General features: G+C 36.7%; 1 long non-coding RNA gene across 1 annotated transcript; it reads left to right on the forward strand.

The window, feature by feature from the left end:
• The first annotated feature begins 9,394 nt into the window (after positions 1–9,394).
• Positions 9,395–21,259, forward strand: LOC129922518 (uncharacterized). Its single transcript, XR_008774528.1, has 3 exons — positions 9,395–9,489; positions 14,900–15,203; positions 21,097–21,259. It is a non-coding gene; the product is annotated as an uncharacterized LOC129922518 (long non-coding RNA).
• The last annotated feature ends 250 nt before the right edge of the window (positions 21,260–21,509 follow it).

The following is a 21,509-nucleotide window of genomic DNA, read 5'->3' on the forward strand; positions in this document are numbered from 1 at the left end:
TATTCAATCTCCAAAGTAAGAAACATAACATTCACATAAAATAATGACACCTATTAACATAACTTATAGATGGCAAGATCTTAAAGGGGTACTTTTACTTTTTTTTAATCAACATAACATAGACTCTATACAGAAAAACAGCAACAACATAGACTCTTTACAGAAAAACAACAACAACATAGACTCTTTACAGAAAAATCAATAACATATACATGTTTCTACTATCAACATCCAGTCAATTCTTGACAAGAATAACAATGCCTAATCTTTTGTTTCAAATGTTTTTTTTGTTTGTTTGCTTTCATAGCAAATCTTTCTGAAATAGAAACAACTTAACTTCATTAACTACTATAACATTTCAAACTAAAGTTAGATGATATCCAATATCTGGCAAAGTATTAAGATGTTTTTATGCAACAATACAGGTCAATCTATAAAGTACAAGTTCATATAATCAACATGGTTAAAAATCGAAATAATACTACAGCCTATATATACCAACACATTACAAAAGCAAAAATTAACACACCCAGTGCACCATTATCCTTCAAAAAGATTCTCTAATGTGACTAAAGTCATGGATTGTTTTCTTTTACACTTGCTACTGACTGCAACATAGAAAGTTATGGCATTCTTTAAACATTCTGGTAAACATTGCAAAGGTCAAAGTGAAACAGTTTACAAGGCATGAAAACAAAGCATTTGGTAAATTTTACAATTGTCTACAAGGAAAATTAATTACCTCCTTACATTGTCAGGGGGGCATGGTATCCTAGTGATAAAGTGCTTGACTTCAGGGGTGGAACGGATGTCATAATCAGCCCTAGCATTATCATATGATCCAGGAACCGGTCCACAAGTAACATCTGATATGATGTGCTCTGCCTCTATTGTTAAATAAAGTTACTATTTACTAGATCTAGATATATGGTAATTTTCCCTCTTACAAACAAGATCTAAATTATATATGGTAATTTCCCTCTTACGAACAAGTTAAGCGCTGTCGCTACAATATTTATGTTTGAATTTTTATAGCTCAGTAATGGTTAGTCCTAGGAAAAAACTGCAAAGATATATAAACTCGTCATTCATTTGTCAATAAAAATATCTATAATGTTTTGTGGCTCTGCACAGCAGGCGACCTGATTGTACTGGACTCTTTTTTCTAATTTTTTTTCTGTTAATATTTCATGTAATTTGTTACTACTCCAATGTTTCAATGGATGTGCACTGTGTCTTTTGGATTCTAATGTTGGTCTGGATTTTAATTTGTGTGGAAACGTGTATTTCAGTGGAGTTTTGTGGTAAGACGCTTGACAGTATGCCATCAGGTCATTGTCTTCCTTCATTCCCTGGAAGCTCTTGTCAAGTTTATCTAAAACATTTCTAGGCCGCACCTCTGCCTGTGTTGCCTTCCCAGCCGCTGCTGCTGACTTTTCCTTCATTCTTTCTAGTTCCATCTCCTCCTTCCTCTTGAGTTCCTCCCTGGCATCTCTTTCTTTCCACCTCTCGTGTTCCTCACGCTTGGCCTTATCCTCACGTTCAAACTGCTCCTTCTCGCGTTCAAATCTGGCCTTCTCCTCTGCCTTCGCCTCTGCTTTCAATCTTTCCTCTCTCTCAAATCTAGCCTTTTCTCATTCAAACTCCTCTTTCTTAGCTTTTTCATAGTCTTCTTTCTGCTCAGCCACATACCTCTCTAACCTTTCACCTTCGTACCCCAGAGAACGACCATCACTTATAAACTGGGCAGTAATTGTCAACCTAGTTTCCATGGTAAATACAATGTACACTACTTGGCTGTATTATATTTAAATCATATACAATATGGGAACCAAAAAAATTCTACTAATTGTACAAGAGATCAACTAAAGCCTAGAGCCTGCGGTTAAATGGCAAAGAAAGAAACCTATCTGTGCAGTATCCCATGTCGGAGGAAAGTGCCTCACTCAGGCCACAGCGTCGAAATATAGTTGCCACAGGACAATCCAACACAATACTAGTAGCCTCAGACTTCAGTACAGGTACCACTTTACAACCACTTTACACTCACATTCGCTTGCTGCCAGGAGCGAGAAGACACTCGTTCGAAGGTGAAGCACAATATAGAAAACAAGAAAATACAAATGCGTTTCAATCTTGCAATACAATAGTTATATAGTATATAGTACTGTATAGTTATAGTGTTATATCACTTATATCACAAAGGATGTATTTATCTGCTACTTTTGATACACATCGTTGCCAATGGTACACAACTCAATATTAGTACAGTAGATTGTGATGCAATATTATGTAAACAATTATTGGATTGTAGACACTGCTGCTACTAAAACTTATATAATGATTGAAATTATAGTTCTGTGACTGGTAGTCACAGCCGGATTCGAGCCCCCAACTGTCAGGGTTATGTTAAGGCCTTAGCTCGTTTGCCCGGGCCCCTGACATTCAACCAGGCACCTTCGTGCTTACAATAAATAAATGACTCACTGGTAACAATGTAAATATTTAATGATATAAATATAAGTATGATGACAAACTAATGGAGTAATGACATTGAATTTGGAACATTTTAATACTGTGAATAATAATTCTACACCTTGCTGTCCCACAACGTACACATTAATGTTCGAAACCACAACACAACACACTGCTGTCTCTAGTCACCAGCGTAGATTTCCAATCCCAAACTAACTCCCTGTAAAGACAAAGTAAAGACAAACTAAAAAGGTCTAGTAGACTATCACTATGGCATCGAAACAACTGCGAAAGGCAGTTATGCCTTAGATACTCACCCTAAACATGGGAACACAGAAGAATCTCAACAAACGTTACACCAGCAGAACAAAAACACTCCATCAACTTACAAGCAAGGCAAAAAAAAGAAAGCGCGTTCAAAAATAGTGCACTTAATACACATTGGTGCTAGAATGCCATAATCTACGCACCGACAGACAACACACCCGCCATCTTGGAACCTAATAACGAGCCTAAGCCCAAGGCTTTAACCGAACAAATCTCTAGCGCAAAACGTAAGAAGAGAAAGAGAGGACGTAGAGGAAGAATACGAGTTAAGTGTAGAAGAAGAGGACAAAGAGGCTTCCTTCCACCCATCGTAACAGGCAATGTTAGGTCTTTACAAAATAAGATGGAAGAATTAACAGGTTGCTGTGAACATCTGTATCAATTTAGAGAGTGTTCCTTAATGTGTTTCACTGAAACCTGGCTCAATGATACGATACCCGACTCTTCTGTTGATCTCGATAAATTTTACGTTTATAGAGCAGACAGAACAATTAATAGTGGAAAGTCAAAAGCAGGAGGACTCGCAATCTATATAAACAAGGAATACTGCAACGCCAATAATGTGAACATCAGGAATAAAATTTGTGACCCTAACATTGAACTTATGTGTGTCACACTTAGGCCTTACTACTTGCCTAGAGAATTCACCCAGGTGTGTGTTGTTGTTGTGTACATACCACCGACGGCTGACACAGCGACTGCGTCGGAAATAATTTTTGATGTGCTTCACAATGTACAATCAAAACACCCGGCCTCTGTTTGTATCGTAACTGGAGATTTCAACAACCTAAATATTGACAACACACTGTCAAACTATTGCCAGTATGTCTCCCTCCCCACAAGGCAGGGCAGAACGCTCAACAAATGCTAGGTAAACATTAAGCAGGCTTACAAATGTAAAAGTTTGTTCCCACTTGGAGAATCTGACCATGAATTACTCCATCTTATACCAAATTACAAACCTACTCTTAAAACTACAAAGAGAGTTATAAAAACGGTCAAGATGTGGTCTGAAGATGCTGTAGAAAAACTACAATTCCAACAAAAACAATACAAGTCTATGGAAACAATAAGCCCTGGATGACCAAAAAAATCAAACACCTTATTACTGAAAAGAAAACAAAGTATAAGGCTAGCAACGAAGAGTTTATAAATGCTAAAAATAAACTGAGAAAAGCAATAATTGAAGGGAAAAAAACATACAAAGAAAAAATTGAGAATTTCTTTGCCAAGAACAACTCAAAACAATGCTGGGAGGGATTAAAGAAAATAACGGGCTGCGCCCCAAAACGAGAACAAATTTTAGTGGCTGATGATGAGAAATTCGCCAACGAACTAAATTATTTTTATTCTCGTTTTGACAAAGAAGATTTTGTTGATCTACACAAAGAACTTTTCAACACTCTGTCCAAAGGAAAACAAGAGCCCTACGTCAATTTTGTAACGGAGGATGAAGTGACCTTGTTATTTAAAAGAGTAGACGTAACAAAAGCTTGTGGACCAGACAAAATTAGTGGCAAGCTGATCAAGCTAAGGCCGGAGCAAATTTCTTCTATCTTCACCTATTGTTATAAAATGTTTTGAAAAATATATCCTTAAACAACTTGTAGCAAAAGTCAATAACAGCCTAGACCCTCACCAATTTGCATACAAAGCAGCTAGAGGAACTGAGGATGCCATTCTATTGCTTTTGGACCAGCTTTATAAGCATCTCGATATACCCAAAACATATGCAGGAGTCCTCTTCGTAGATTTCTCCTCGGCTTTCAATACCATACAGCCACATCTAATGATAAACAAACTGAGTAACTTAAATGTAAGCCCTTACTTGCAAGCATGGGTTCTAAACTTTTTAACCCAACGGCCCCAGTATGTTAAAGTCAACAACACCAAATCGTCAACTCGAGTACTATGTACGGGTGCTCCACAAGGTTGTGTACTTTCTCCTGTACTATACACTCTTTACACTAATGACATAAGAAGCATGTATGACTCAGTTAAACTCATTAAATTCGCTGATGATACTGCCATAGTCGGTCTTATTTCAGGAGACAAAACTCAGTATCAAAGCTCGATAGAAGAGTTTAAAAACTGGTGCACCGACAACTTTCTAGAACTGAATGTAACAAAAACTAAAGAACTTATAATAGATTTTAGAAAGAAAAAACAAACTATATGTGACCTGCAAATAAACACTACATCTATAGAACAAGTAAAGGCATATAAATATCTAGGCGTTATCATCAACAACAAGCTTTCATGGAAAGACCACCTTGGAACTCTGACAAAGAAAACAGCCCAGCGACTCTTTTTTCTATACAAACTCAACAGTTTTAAATTAAACAAGAAGATCCTTGAGACATTTTACGGCGCGACTGTACAAAATCTGCTAACATACGGAATAAGTTGTTGGCAAGGCAACGCCTCATCTAAACTGTTGCAACGTCTAGAAAACATCATTAAAAAAGCATCAAAAATTACACTCACAATATTACCACATTTAAAGGAACTTTTTGAACAAACGTGCCTAAGAAAAATCGAAAAAATCTTGGAAGACAACGGCCACCAGCTCCATCAGAACTACGCCAGGTCGTCGCGAAGTGGGCGACTGCTGTCAATCAAAACAAGAACGGAGCGGTACAAAAACTCGTTCGTACCTCACTCGGTCAGACTCTATCACCACCACTCATTGATCAGGGAACATGAAATGCACCAAGATACCTGTGTGTAGTCGCTGAATGAACTCTTTATGTTGTCTGTATTATTTATGTGTATTTTTCTGGTGTGTTGTCTTTATATGAGAAACGAGTCTTTGTAATCACAACAAATTTCCGTAAGAATCAATAAAGCAGTCTTAGTCTTAGTCTTATGTTACGCATAGTTACAGTAAAATATGATGTTGAAGAGGGTCAGGTCAATGAGGTCCAGTGCTAACATTAACGAACACCATTCTCCACTCTGTACACTAATGAACACTATCCGTACACTAACAAACATTTCATGTTATTGTATTTAAAAATAATATTATCCTCAATTTTTTTATATTTTAATATTAATTTCACACCAACTCAAGACAGACAGTTTAGTGTCACGTTTCCCTCTTTTAATTGTTCCCTTCTCTGCTAAATTGCTCAACGAAATCTCAACGTCGTTCTTGAGGAAGGGAGGAGAAACTACCGCACCAAGCTGGAAGACTCAATTAATACAAGTGACATGAGACAGGCGTGGGGCATCATGAACAAAATGGCAGGAGCACAAGTCAAATTTAAAAATAATCTTGCTACAAGAGACGAAAAAACATTGGCCAACGAGTTAAATGATTTCTATTGTCGCTTCGACACGAAAGATTTTAATTATCTAAGACTCAAAGCCCTTGAGGATGTCAATGTTAACAACTGCTTAGAATTAGCAATTACTAAAGAGCAAGTTTGTAACATTTTCAAAAACGTCAACCCAATGAAAGCTGGTGGGCCTGATGGAATAAAAGGGCGAATCTTAAAAGAATGTGCTGAACAACTAGCTGAACCTTTCCAAGATATTTTTTCTACTTCATTACTAAACCATGAGATACCACCTGTGTGGAAGTCATCTATAATTGTACCTGTGCCAAAGGTTTCCAAACCGAAGGAAATGAATGACTATAGACCTGTTTCACTTACTTCCATTGTGTCTAAATGTTTAGAAAAATTGGTTAAAATGTTTCTTCTGAATGATCTTTGTAATAAGTTAGACCCTTTACAATTTGCTTACCAAAAGGGTAAAGGTGTAGACGATGCCATCCTAAATATTTTAAACTGTGTCTACAAACATCTGGACTTACCGAACACTTATGTAAGATTGCTCTTTATGGATTTCTCATCAGCTTTTAACACTATACAACTTCATTTACTCATTGAAAAGATGAAAGCGTTGCAGATTAGTCCATACATAATACTATGGGCTAATGAATTTTTGACCCAGAGAGCTCAGAGGGTTAGGGTAAACAATGTTATATCTAATGAACGCATAGTTAACACAGGGGCGCCCCAGGGGGCTGTAACATCGCCATTGTGGTTCATTTTGTACACCAATGATTTTCAATCCGATAGTTATTGTTGCTCCTTCACAAAATTCGCTGATGATGCGGCTCTTCTTGCCCTGCTCTCAGAGAGCTCAGACGTAAATGAGTATTTCAAAGAACTAGAACACATTGAGGAATACTGTAAAGATAATTTTTTATTATTAAATGTAAAAAAAACCAAAGAAATGATAATCGATTTTCGTAGGGACAAGAAGGGAAATGATATTGTTTCTGTAGCTGGAGAGACTATTGAAATTGTGCAAACCTTTAAATACCTTGGTACTATCCTAGACAATAAACTAAATTTTACTGCAAATACTGATTATATCAGCAAAAAAGGGCAGCAAAGATTACGACTACTAAGAAAACTGTCCTCGTTTAATGTTAGCGAAAAGGCCTTGGCTATGTTTTATCACGCTCACATCTGCAATATTTTAAGTTTCAATATCACTGCCTGGTATGGCAATCTGAGCATTAAAAATAAAAATAAACTTAATAGAATCCTAAATGCTGCTGGCAAAATCATTGGCAAAAAACAAACCCCATTTGGGCAGTTGTTTGAGACAAACATCTATAAAAAAGCTAACAAGATCCTCGAAATAAAGAATCACCCTTTGTCTCAGGATTTTGTGATTTTACCATCACAAAAGAGATACAAGACACCGATAGCAAAGACAAACAGACATAAACACTCTTTTGTTCCCCTGGCAATCAAATCATTAAATAAGAACAATCTGGTATAAACTTTGTCACATGTAAATTATGAGTGCGTCTGGTGTGAATGTACACTTTGGTTTCTTATAGTTATAATGTTTTTTGTTTGGTGTAATGCACAAATTGTAAGACAAATTTCCTTACGGATAATAAAGATTATTATTATTATTATTAAACCTTCAACTTTACAAGGGCCATATACTGTGACCTACCTAAATCTAGTTGACCCAAAAAAAAAACAAAAAAAAAACAACTGCGCGACCCTGCACGTCTAGCCCACTCACTCCACTCAGTTGATGTGACCTAATTTGGTACCTGATTGATCAATAATTGTCCCTACCGCTACTTTTTTTTCTGGTACTGTGTTGATGATACCATTTTGCTAGGTACTTACCTAGGCTAGTCAATCAATAATTAGAGCGACAAGGAGTGAAAAAAAAGAGAGAGAGAGAGCAGGATAGTGCAACTCATGAAAACATTATTTTGTCATTGACATTATACCCAACTCTACCCCTCATTAGCACTATCTTTAGCGATATTCCCTTTCTTTTTACTCATTCACACCACACTTGGTTTAACATCTAAAACAAAAGCTAAATTAAGTAAGAAAATGTTAGACCTATCCAAAATAAATCAAAGAAATCTCCATTTCCCTGCCTTGAGTTACATCCCTTTGATAAGCATTTTCAACATTAAAATAGCGTTCGTTAGTGTAATTGATAGTGATAAAGACCATTCATAAGTGTCATTGATTGTGACAAACGAATATTATGGAACACCCCATATTTACTAAAAGACTATGACATGTGTGTGTTTTTAGGCCTATTTAGAAGCATTTTTAGATAGGCTATATTTCGAAAAAAATCTCCTTCACCCTGGACCTACCCTCCTTCTGTCCTAGAAGTAGTAGAAGAGAAAAAAATGGCATCGTCCTACCAGTGCTCTTTGATCCTGTGTAAAACCCTTGTTTTTCTGAGTAAACGAAACTAAAAGTGTCTGAACTATAAAGAAATGGACTATAATAGTATAAATAAAAACAATATTATTCAATAGACTAGACTCTAGTTTTGTCATAGCTATCACTATCAAAATAGAGGTTCATTTTAACAAAGACTGTGGGGTGTTCGTTAAAGTCAGAAAATAGGTGGTGACGGTGTTGTTTCCTAGACGAAAATTACTCTAACTACTAGCATCTATGACTACTTAGTCGACTTAGAGTCTTAGTCTACTATGGTTATGATCATGATGTCTTTGACTTTGATCACTTGATCATGATCATGATGATGAGTTTAGTTTTGAGTTGCGGTTACCACATTGTCCACAGTAACAGTTGTTAGAGACAGTATACCAAAGAATGATAGATCTAGAAGGCATAGAATCTAGTTATTGATAGATCTATTATTATAATTTATAGATCTAGTAGATGATAGATATATTAATATTCTAGATCTAGAATCTATGTCTAGATCTAGTAGATCTCCAGATTTTTTTAAAAAAATTCATTGTTTACAAGTGTTACTAGTCTAAATCTAGATTGGTTTTTTATTCTCTCCCATCTTTATTATAATTAATAAAAAGCAAGAATATCTAGGACTTCGTTGGCACTTAAAAATGGTTTTAAATGTGTCAGAATGATATTTTTTTATTAGCAATAAGAGAAATGGGGAGGCGTATTCTTTTAAAAGCTAAATAAATATATATCTAAATTTAAATGTATTTACAGGTAATACTGCGAAATTGAAATAATGCATAAACTGAAATAAACACAAGTGGTATGCTCTTCCATGTCGAAAGTTTAAAAACAAATCACGTGAAAATCCTGAGTTCTGTTCACCAAAGGCTAAGAAGGCTAAACGCAAGCAACATTTTATCAAGCTTAGTTCTAGAAATCTAGATCTACATCAATATTTCAAGTCTCGTCCTTTTTAATCTATTTAATTACTTTAAGATGATAAATCTGCACTGTTCTAAATGTACCGTTGTTCAATTCAATTATGTACCCATTCATAATTTCATTCATAATCATTGTCATTCATTCATAATCATTGGCATTGGATGACACTCATCGAGTCATGACACTGTCATTGACAGGGATATAATTAAATGATATTGATTTGATAATGAATAATATAATAATTATAATAGATTAAGAATATGATCATGACGAAAGAAGTTTAGCACACTCACACTTCACATATCGTTCACGGTATTATTAGTCCAGATCTAACCAACAATGATCAATAGGTTGAGCGTAAGATCTGATGACATAATTTAAATATGAAATTCTAAAAATTTATAGATCTATGATTACTATAACTATAAAGATTTGAGCTAACGAATTCTAGACATAGGTATACCCAGTATAGATATCTAGACTACACTCTATAATACAAGATCCAGTGCTTTTTTTGTTGTAAAAAAATAGGTGCTGGTACTCAGTGATGGATTGCCTAACTTTTAACTACTAATATATTAATAATAAACATTAAAATACAAGAAAAGTAATAATTTTTTTCACACATTGAAAAAGGTGCCGGTACATCACAAAAAAGCCCTGACTAGTTCTATATAGATAAGGCCTATATCTATATACCTTCAATTCTTGTAAACTAACTATACTCAACATAAAACTGAAGTAGGACGTAATCTTCTTCTTTTTTGAAGTAACATCTGTATCATATAAAATAAGAAGTAGTAAAATCTAAATTTAAAATCCTTGCAGTTTGTTACATTTTGTAGAAGAAAAAGGTGTATTGGCCTCCTTCAGTCGTAGAACGACTATGGTTCATCTCGCACACCTCCTGATGTGGCTGTGGAGCCCTATTTTGGAGAGATATTCCCATCCACAAAATATCGCAGGTTAAGGTGGCTTTCTCTTTGGTGGTAGAGGAGCTGGCCATTTTTCGCATTGTACGTTTTTCTTCCAGAGCAGAGGCCCATGTTCTTTCGCTGTCCATAGCTTTCGTGGTCACTGTCTCTCTCCATCTGGTGCGGTCTAGAGCTGTTTTCCCAATAGTCAGTATTGATGTTCACTGATTTGAACTCCCATTTTATTACATCTATGTAACAGAGTTGCAAAAGAGCTGACAGCTCAGCAGCAAAAAGCTGGCTAGAAGAAGAAGAAGAATGTAACAGAATGGACCAGTTTTCTTGAGCCATAGAGGATGACTTTAGGGATGCGATTGTCCTCCATGTGGCGAACATGTGCAGTTCGTGTAGAGGTTGGATTAGTGTAGTTTTGCATTGTTTTAGAAGATCTGAGGAGATACCACAGCAAACTGTGTCTGGTGATTAGGGTGGCACACCTCGCTTACATCCGATTGGGGTCTTTCAATCTGCTTGGTATGGTGGAATTTTTTAGGGAGAAGATTGATCTTACAACATACCAAGGGTTGATCTGTGTCACAGTCTGCACTGTGATAGGACCTGGTAAGCTTGACAAATTTTAAGCAGTTTTGTCTTACCATGATTAGGTCTAGTTGGTGTCAGTGTTTGGAGCTAGGATGCCACCAAGATACTCTGTGCTGTGGTTAAGTCTTGAAGTAGGTGTTAGTGACACAGAGGGAGTGTACTGAGCAAACCTCGAGGAGCCTTTGTCCATTTTCATTTACTTTTCCGACACCAAAATAATTATTGATGATAGGTGGCCTATCTAGACAAGACTTTTATATCTAGATTTGATAAAACACGAGATAGATCTGGAATAAAAAAAAAATTAGCTATACACTGGAGGCACGATGGCTGAGTGGTAAAGCGCTTGGCTTCTGTACCAGGGGTCCTGGGTTTGAGTCCTGGTGAAGACTTGGATTTTTACTTTCATGAACTTTTGGGTATTTCTTAGTCCAACCAGCTCTAATGGGTACCTGACATTAGTTGGGGAAAAGTAAAGGCTGTTGGTTGTTGTGCTGGCCACATGACACCCTCACTAACCATGGGCCATAGAAACATTTGACCTTTACATCATCTGCCCCAGGGATGAAAGGGGATTTTTACTAGAGCTATAAACTAAAGCAAACCAGAACCCTTAAAAATTTGAGATAATGTTTCTAAGACAATTAACAAAAAGTAATCCTAATTCTAGATGTATCTAAGACATTAAAAAAAAATCTAGATCTCTTAATCTAGTTTTAGAAATTTTCTGCCAACACTTTTTTTATCCTTGTGTTTTCAGTAACACCAAAACTTGTTGCCTTTCTGTAATCAGCAGCTGTTTTGGTTAACCTCCAAACTTGTACACTGCTAATCAATCTCTCATAAAAATATTCATTAAAAATTTTGTATCTATTACGATGGCTTCAGTGGCATAGCTAGGGAGGGGGAAGGAGGGGGAGAATTTGAAAATCCCCGGCCCCACTTGAGGGTGGGGTGTGTGTGCCCAAATTGAGTGTTTTTTACATTGAAAATTAAATATTACACAAAATGCAGGGGCCCCCAAAGAGGTCAAGCCCCCCTGGGCTCCCAAATGATGGAAAATTCCTAGCTACACCCCTGGATGGCTTTAGACATTGATGGGATCATAACTATTTACTTAGTGAACACAATCATCCCTCTTCTTTGAACAGTTGTTAGCACATTGTCCAAGATGGAAATAATAGCTCCATGCTGTCCAACAATATAAACAATTATGTGGCACATCCATTCAAAGTAGCATATACTATTTCATACATTCAAGTTACCATCAGTGTAGCCAAGAAGCAGCACTAACTGGTAACAACTAATTCATGTTGGCATTAAATCATTGAACTGGTCTCTATGTATTGCTAAAAATTTGGACGAATGAGGAACAGTGAGATAAATACAGTCATAACCAAGATGTGCACTTTTTAAATAACCCACCAAGGTAGACAAGGTTTTATGAACCCATTTTTCTTCAAGGCATTATCAAGTTTTTGTCATACAGCTAGTAGTCTATCAAGACAGCCAAGTCTTTGTCATACAGCAAGTAATCTATCAAGACAGCCAAGTCTTTGTCATACAGCAAGTAATCTATCAAGACAGCCAAGTCTTTGTCATACAGCAAGTAGTCTATCAAGGCAGCCAAGTTTTTGTCATACAGCAAGTAGTCTATCAAGACAGCCAAGTCTTTGTTATACAGCTAGTAGTCTATCAAGACAGCCAAGTCTTTGTCATACAGCAAGTAGTCTATCAAGACAGCCAAGTTTTTGTCATACAGCAAGTAGTCTATCAAGACAGCCAAGTTTTTGTCATACAGCAAGTAGTCTATCAAGACAGCCAAGTTTTTGTCATACAGCTAGTAGTCTATCAAGACAGCCAAGTTTCTGTCATACAGCTAGTAGTCTATCAAGACAGCCAAGTTTCTGTCATACAGCTAGTAGTCTATCAAGACAGCCAAGTTTTTGTCATACAGCAAGTAGTCTATCAAGACAGCAAAGATTTTTGGCACACAACTGATTGACCATTCAAACCAATAGCAACTAGAGACTTATCTAAGGGTTGTCATAAAGCAATAGACCTAACCAGTGAGTCCAATATAAAGTTGATGTTCAAATTTTTGTCATACAGCAAGTAGTCTATCAAGGCAGCCAAGTCTTTGTCATACAGCTAGTAGTCTATCAAGGCAGCCAAGTTTTTGTCATACAGCTAGTAGTCTATTAAGGCAATAAAGTTTTTCATACAGCAAGTAGTCTATCAAGGCAGCTATGTTTTTGTGATACAGTAAGTTGTCTATCAAGACAGCCAAGTCTTTGTCATACAGCAAGTAGTCTATCAAGGCAGCCAAGTTTCTGTCATACAGCTAGTAGTCTATCAAGGCAGCCAAGTTTCTGTCATACAGCAAGTAGTCTATCAAGGCAGCCAAGTTTCTGTCATACAGCTAGTAGTCTATCAAGGCAGCCAAGTTTCAGTCATACAGCAAGTAGTCTATCAAGGCAGCCAAGTTTCTGTCATACAGCTAGTAGTCTATCAAGGCAGCCAAGTTTCTGTCATACAGCTAGTAGTCTATCAAGGCAGCCAAGTTTCTGTCATACAGCTAGTAGTCTATCAAGGCAGCCAAGTTTCTGTCATACAGCTAGTAGTCTATCAAGGCAGCCAAGTTTCTGTCATACAGCTAGTAGTCTATCAAGGCAGCCAAGTTTCTGTCATACAGCTAGTAGTCTATCAAGGCAGCCAAGTTTCTGTCATACAGCTAGTAGTCTATCAAGGCAGCCAAGTTTCTGTCATACAGCTAGTAGTCTATCAAGGCAGCCAAGTTTCTGTCATACAGCTAGTAGTCTATCAAGGCAGCCAAGTTTCTGTCATACAGCTAGTAGTCTATCAAGGCAGCCAAGTTTCTGTCATACAGCTAGTAGTCTATCAAGGCAGCCAAGTTTCTGTCATACAGCTAGTAGTCTATCAAGGCAGCCAAGTTTCTGTCATACAGCTAGTAGTCTATCAAGGCAGCCAAGTTTTTGTCATACAGCTACTAGTCTATCAAGGCATTATCAAGTCTTTGTCATACAGCTAGTAGTCTATCAATGCTTTATCAAGTCTTTGCCATACAGCAAGTAGTCTATCAAGGCAGCCAAGTCTTTGTCATACAGCTAGTAGTCTATCAAGGCAGCCAAGTTTCTGTCATACAGCAAGTAGTCTATCAAGGCAGCCAAGTTTCTGTCATACAGCTAGTAGTCTATCAAGGCAGCCAAGTTTTTCATACAGCAAGTAGTCTATCAAGGCAGCTATGTTTTTGTCATACAGTAAGTTGTCTATCAATGCAGCCAAGTTTCTGTCATACAGCTAGTAGTCTATCAAGGCAGCCAAGTTTCTGTCATACAGCTAGTAGTCTATCAAGGCAGCCAAGTTTCTGTCATACAGCTAGTAGTCTATTAAGGCAGCCAAGTTTCTGTCATACAGCTAGTAGTCTATCAAGGCAGCCAAGTTTTTGTCATAGAGCTTGTAGTCTATCAAGGCAGCCAAGTTTCTGTCATACCGCTACTAGTCAGTCAAAGCAATTAAGATTGTTGGCACACAGCTGATTGACCCATTCAAGCCAATAGCAACTAGAGACTTATCTAAGGTTTACCATAAAGCAGTAGACCTAACACTGGTTAGAGTCCAATATAAAGTTGATGTTCTGTCAATGTCTAAACAGTTAGACCAAAAGAAAGTTGAAATTATTGTCTTAATGTCTCTGTGTTTGAAAGTGGGAGAATAAAAACAACATTAACGTCTGGTCTGTCTCTTTTATACACTTAATACACACAACAATTTTTCATAGCTGGGGCAAATTTTTTTTTGCAAAGTTTTATTGATGTTTTAAATTTCTTCGGAATATTTTCCCCAATATTGCATTTGATGAACTTATTGATTATTGTTTTTTTCCCTTAGGTCATATACAAACTTCTGAACCCAGAATGATCAAAAGCTCATAAAAACTTATAACTCAGTGCTAGATTTCTTTTGAGGTATAAACACAGAGGAAAACAAACTGCAACACAGATTCCAATATGGCAGAAAAGTTTCCATCAAACGACATCTGGATTAAAATAGTGTTTACATTGTCCACACCAATGGACATTGTCCATGTCAACAGGATAACAACAAATGATCTTAATTACATAAATGAAAACTAGATTTTCCCATTCCATCACATATTTGGTATCAAGGGATCAAGGTTGCAATCAAGGTAAAGGTAAATATTTCATTCTATTTTTTTGATATCAATATAGTTGAAAGCATTCTCTTATCTCTAAATAGGATTTATTTCCATGGTATGCTACACCTATGCCGTGTTAGATGTGGCAAAATATGTAGGTTGCAGCTGGGACTGTGTAGCCATGGGAAATACTGCATTCCTCATTAATCTTCCGACATATTATTATTATGCTACACAATAAAAAATGACTATCTCTGTGTCGCTTGGTGCACACACAACTTCTAGGATGGTGCTTTACAAACTTTCTTTATATTCTCAAGTACTGTGACTCTCGCCTCACCGTAGAACATATCCTCATTGATTGCCCCAGATACCAGGATGTCAGGGAGAAATATTTTAGAGCCACTAACTTAAAAACACTATTTGACAATGTCGACCCTGGGAAGGTACTGGGCTTTATCCAGGAAGTGGGGTTGTCTACGAAGATCTGATTTATGAATTTGTGAACATGTACTATTTACATTAGATTTTTACCAAATTATTAAATGTTTACTACCTTTACTATTTTAACCGTGAATAGACCTTGATTTTAATGATTTAACTGTATAGAATTTAGCCCTTGTTATGTAGAGAGAGAGTAGTCCTTAAGGGACTGCAGGCACGACATGGCCTAAATTGTGCCGATGTGCCTAAAATCAAAATCAAATAAAATCTTTCTTAGTCTTAGTATTTATATTGGCTGTTTCAGATCTCATGAGAAAACAACTCAAGTCCTCCTTTTACTTTATAATATTCTTTTATAAAATTTATCTTTGGCAGCTGTAGGCAAACTGCAGTGCATGTGGCACTGCAAGGTATATTATGCTGTCCACCAATTTTCCTCTTCTGTTGGTGTAAAAGTTTATGTTTGCTATGTTTGCAAAATTGTTTCCAAGTGTTTGATTCTAAGCCAATGTTATTGTGAGTTATTTTTGCACAAGTTTTATTCTTTGTTATAACTCTTGTTTTGGGGCTTAGTCAAAACTGCATTGCTGCTAAACCAAATGTACTTGACTTTATGGTAATATACAGTCAGTCTTTGATATAAACCTTACATTAACACACAATCTTAATATAAAATCTTAACACTAATATATAATTATTTTATTTTATTTAATAAGCTATTTTTCAATTCTGGTGATTACTTACTCAAAGCTTAACTCCCCTTATCAAAGAAATCTGATCTTAAGCCTGGTGTTTCTTTTTTCTCTCTACTCTATGTAATAATAATAATAATAATAAAACTCAATATTGTTGACAAATGCCGAAAATCTGGAAATGTGGGTGAGTCAATTGACCACATAATGGCAGGATGTTCAGCCCTATCGGAATCTGCCTACCTAGGCCGCCATAACCAAATTGCAAAGCTAATACACCAACACGCACTTGGCTTTGACACATAATTTGATTGATAAGGATATTCCTCCTTATTACAAATACTCACCACAAGAGGTTCTTGAGTCTACTGATCATTTGCTGTACTGGGACAGGCCTATCTTGACCGACAAAACGGTAGATTTTAATCGCCCTGATCTGCTTGTCATCGATAAAAAAGAAAAAGCTGCTACCATTATTGATATCGCCGTACCACTGTCTCATAATTTAAGAAAAACTGAGATAGAAAAACAACGAAAATATGGGAACCTAGGCCTACACTCATCAATATATAATTTGGTGATGATAGACAGTGCAAGTTGACAAAAGCACAGACCACAGGCCTACACTCATCAATATATAATTTGGTGATGATAGACAGAGCAAGTTGACAAAAGCACAGACCACAGGCCTACACTCATCAATATATAATTTGGTGATGATAGACAGAGCAAGTTGACAAAAGCACAGACCACAGGCCTACACTCATCAATATATAATTTGGTGATGATAGACAGAGCAAGTTGATAAAAGCACACTCCTCAATATAGTAACCAACCATGCAAAACAACTAGATGGAACTATAAAAAAGCTAACTGGGCAGCTTTTGCACAAGAAACAGACACAAGACTATCAAGCATAATGGAAACAGATGTCAACTCAACCTACGCAACTATAGTCTCTGACATCTTAGAATCAGTAAAAAAACACATCCCTCAAGGTCAAGTTACGAAATAGAAACCTTTTTGGACACCAGAATTAGATAACTCAGTCAAAGAAAGAAACATGGCCAGGAAGACTAGAAAAAAACCTTACTAGAGAGAACAAGACAAAGTACAACAAATTGACAGGGCTAATAAGATACAAAATTAAAACAAAAGAAGACAAAGTGGACCACAACATGTGAAGAACTAGATCTAAACAAGGATGATCGAAAGGCTTGGACCCTTCTGCACTGGCTAGCAGGAAAGAAACAAATAACAAACCCTGATTCTATAAAAAGCACTGAGGACCTAATAACAGAAAACCTTAAAAGGGCTGAAACCTTCAATAAATACTTTGCCACCATCAACAAGTCAAAATCAAGAAAACAACTGGACCAGGCCTTTAGTAATATCATAAAGAACGAAGAAAAATCTCCAAATGTCAACTGTCAGATCTTTGACACTCCCTTCACTCTATATGAGCTCAATACTGCCCTAAAAAATCTTAAGTCAAGAAAATCCCCTGGACCCAATAAAATAACAAATGAAATGATCCGGGGACCAGGATCACAGGCCCAAAACTGTATACTTAACTTTATCAACCATACATGTAGAACTGCAAACATAATACCCATTTTAAAGAAAAATAAACCACCAGGAGATGCAAAAAGTTGTAGGCCAATATCTCCAACATCCAACATTGGGAAAATGGCAGAAAAAACAAGATCAATAACCAACTTTATGGGTGGCTATATAGTACTTGCTCACTCCACAATGCACAAAAGCTGGCTTCAGGGAAGCAAGTAGAACAGAAGACCACCTCTTTCGCTTTATCCAGGACACAGTAGAAGGGTTTCATGAAAACAAGCTTACTACAGCAGTATTTATAGATTTGCAACAAGCCTATGATAGAGTGTGGAGAAAAGGTCTATTTTTGAAGATGAAAAAAATGGGCATCCATGGAAGAATGTACAGCTGGATCAGGGCATTCTTAAAACAAAACAGAACCATCCAAACCTGATTCAAGGTGCCACAAGGACTACCACAAGGTTCAGCCCTTAGCTGCACTCTCTAATCTTCATGAATGACACCACGGACCCCATTTTGGTCAATAAGGCACTTTACGCGGATGACCTCTTAATTTGGACTACAGAGATCTAGATCCAAAATAAATAGAGCCTTCACAGCTTATCTCCACGTAATCAAAATTATGGAAAATGGAAATAAAGAAAAGTCAATTTATTCAATCTTTAGCCACAGCAACAAAACAGAAAAAAGAAACTACATCCTAAAAATAGACTCACAGCCAATACCGGTAAATAAAGAAGAAAATCCAACATATCTTAGAGTAAAATTAGACCAAAGAATGTCTCTAAAACACTTTATGGCAGATTTAAAAGAAAAGGCATCACAAAGATTAATAATAAACACCTAGCAGGAACATCCTGGGGAGCTGAATATATATATATGTATATATATATGTATTTATGTATATATTGTTACAAATCTCACTATCCAGGCTCTCTGCAAACTGCATCATACACCACCAACTTAAAGAATTTGACAATTCAGGGCTCCAAAGTAACGTAACACTTTAATAGTTGAATAAATAACAGCCAATACTGTACAATTGGCAACACGTACACTGTACAAATATCTCTCCGATAACACCGTTCTGCCGTAACAACTCTTGCACTGGCCTCTCCGTCTCGTTCCTGGCTTGCACTGGGTTCAACAGTTCAGGAATGACTTCACACACTAGGCTCGTTGTGTCGGACTCAATCACAGACCAAGATCAAGATGCCGTTCGTCTCAACTGTACTTGATAGTACTCCGCACTGAACCGTCATAATGCTCCGTACAGAACCACACCGCTGAACCACAAGAACTTGACAACTCAGGGCTCCAAAGTAACGTAACACTTTAATAGTTGAATAAATAACAGCCATTACTGTACAATTGGCAACACGTACACTGTACAAATATCTCTCCGATAACACCGTACTGCCGTAACAACTCTTGCACTGGCCTCTCCGTCTCGTTCCGGGCTTGCACTGGGTTCAACAGTTCAGGACTGACTTCACACACTAGGCTCGTTGTGTCGGACTCAATCACAGACCAAGATCAAGACGCTGTTCGTCTCAACTGTACTTGATAGTACTCCGCACTGAACTGTCGTAATGCTCCGTACAGAACCACACATCTGAACCACACTGAACTGTGCTGTAGTCGACCGGACTGTAGTGAACCGGGCTCTGAACCCCTGTCATGAACCTTCTGTCGTGAACCGTCTTGACTGCGACATCTCCGCTCTTTATATAGGATCCCTGCTGGCCTTCTAGAACCGGACAGAACGTCGCTGGACGTTTCTAGCTTCATCACATGACTACATCCCTGGTGACGCTCCTGAGCTCTGTTCACGATGGCGATCTTTCCCGAACCGTCATGTAGACACTTGTCTCGGCTGACCGTCGTAGCTCGTCACGGTTGACCGCTTGTCTAGCTCTGGCCTGGGGCGATTTGCGTCGGCTGACTACACACATACCACTACCCCCATCTGTGCCACCACCAGGTTTATAACAATATGTATGTATATATATATATATGTATGTATATATATATATATATATGTATAAATGTATGTATGTATGTATGTATGTGTATGTATGTACTCATTAATCTTCGGACTCGAAGACAAGCCTTATATATAACCTTATTTAGTTATTTATATATATATGTATTCACAACTTAGAAAAATAGGCCTGATAACTGTGTATAATGTCTTTTAATTCACATTTACAATTTTATCATTGTCCTTTTGTATCACAACAATTCACTACAAATGCAAAATACTTAATGTGAAATATTTAACTATTTATACTCTTGCATAATGTTCCAGAACTGCAGAACTAGCTTACTAGTTGTTATTCTTGTGACTGTCAAATTACAGTCAGTCATCATTGATTGTTTTTTTTACACTTTTTTATTTTCAAGAAAATAAAACTTGTTCACAGATGCATGTGGACCTAAATAATGTAGAAAGTTAGAAGTAAAGTTTTTCAAAGTGTGGATATGCAACTTCTGGCACTCAAAATAACACCCTCGGAAAAAATTGACTTGAACTTCTCTTTCAGGTCATAATTTGCTTGAAGGTATGTCCTCGAGAGCTGAATCAGCCTTTTCCTTAAATGGTGAACTGAGATATTGAAAACTGGTTCCAAGTTCTTGACATCTTAAAATTGAAATAAGTTTTCAAACCATCTCACTAGAAATAGTTTCATCGTTTAGCAAAGAAAAATTATAAAAACTGTCTTCACTTGCTTGCCTGGGGAATTGAAAAGATTCAACATGCACATACATTTCATGTGCAAACAACCCATTGCAATATTTTCAATGAAAAACATGAAGTCTGTCTTCCACTCTTCATAAGAAGTATTACTAATAAAATCACAGTCATTGTCCACAAGGACATAACATAATCTTCATTTATTTGAAATTTTTGAGAGTGACATGTAGAGAAATTGTTTCTTTTTCATCATAAGTGATAAGAATCATAAGTTTCAGTAATTTCTGTATATATTTACAATTATTTATTTTAATATATTTGCATTTTTATATGTATAACCTGTGGACATACCTGATTTCTGTAGGTGTCCATGGGCCGCATAAAACACTCTGGCATGTGGGCCTCGGGTCGTAATTTGCTCACCCCTGTTCTAAGGGGATAAAACCTGCATGCTAATGCTATGCCAAAAATTTAGACACGAATTAAACTAATGGTTTTTTAACATTTCCTGTTTTCTTTTTCTCAGACCCCTTGCGGAGAGCATCAGTAACAAGTGGTGCCTGCCTGGTCAAGACACTTTAGACTGTTGTTTCATTGAATCCTGCCCTCTGCCATTCCCTTCAGGAAGTTTGTGCTAAGGTGTAATATTTATTTCTAAAGGAATATCCCAAGCAGTAAAACAAAAAAAAGTTATATTTTTATAAATGGTGAGTATATATTTCCCCTTTTTTTTAAAATGTAAATATTGTTTACTTTTTTTTTAATTGTTTAATTTTTTCTAAGTTCTAACTTTAAATCTCTTATAGAGTAAATTGCTTTTGAGTGAAACATTTTATATTGAAAAAAAAGCTTATTGTTAGTCAAATTGATGTACAAACTTAAGAGCACATTATTTGCAGGTAAAGAATTTTTTTTTAAAGACACCCATTTTTCAATGTA

Source organism: Biomphalaria glabrata, chromosome 13, assembly GCF_947242115.1.
Source record: "Biomphalaria glabrata chromosome 13, xgBioGlab47.1, whole genome shotgun sequence".
Lineage (NCBI taxonomy): Eukaryota > Metazoa > Mollusca > Gastropoda > Planorbidae > Biomphalaria > Biomphalaria glabrata.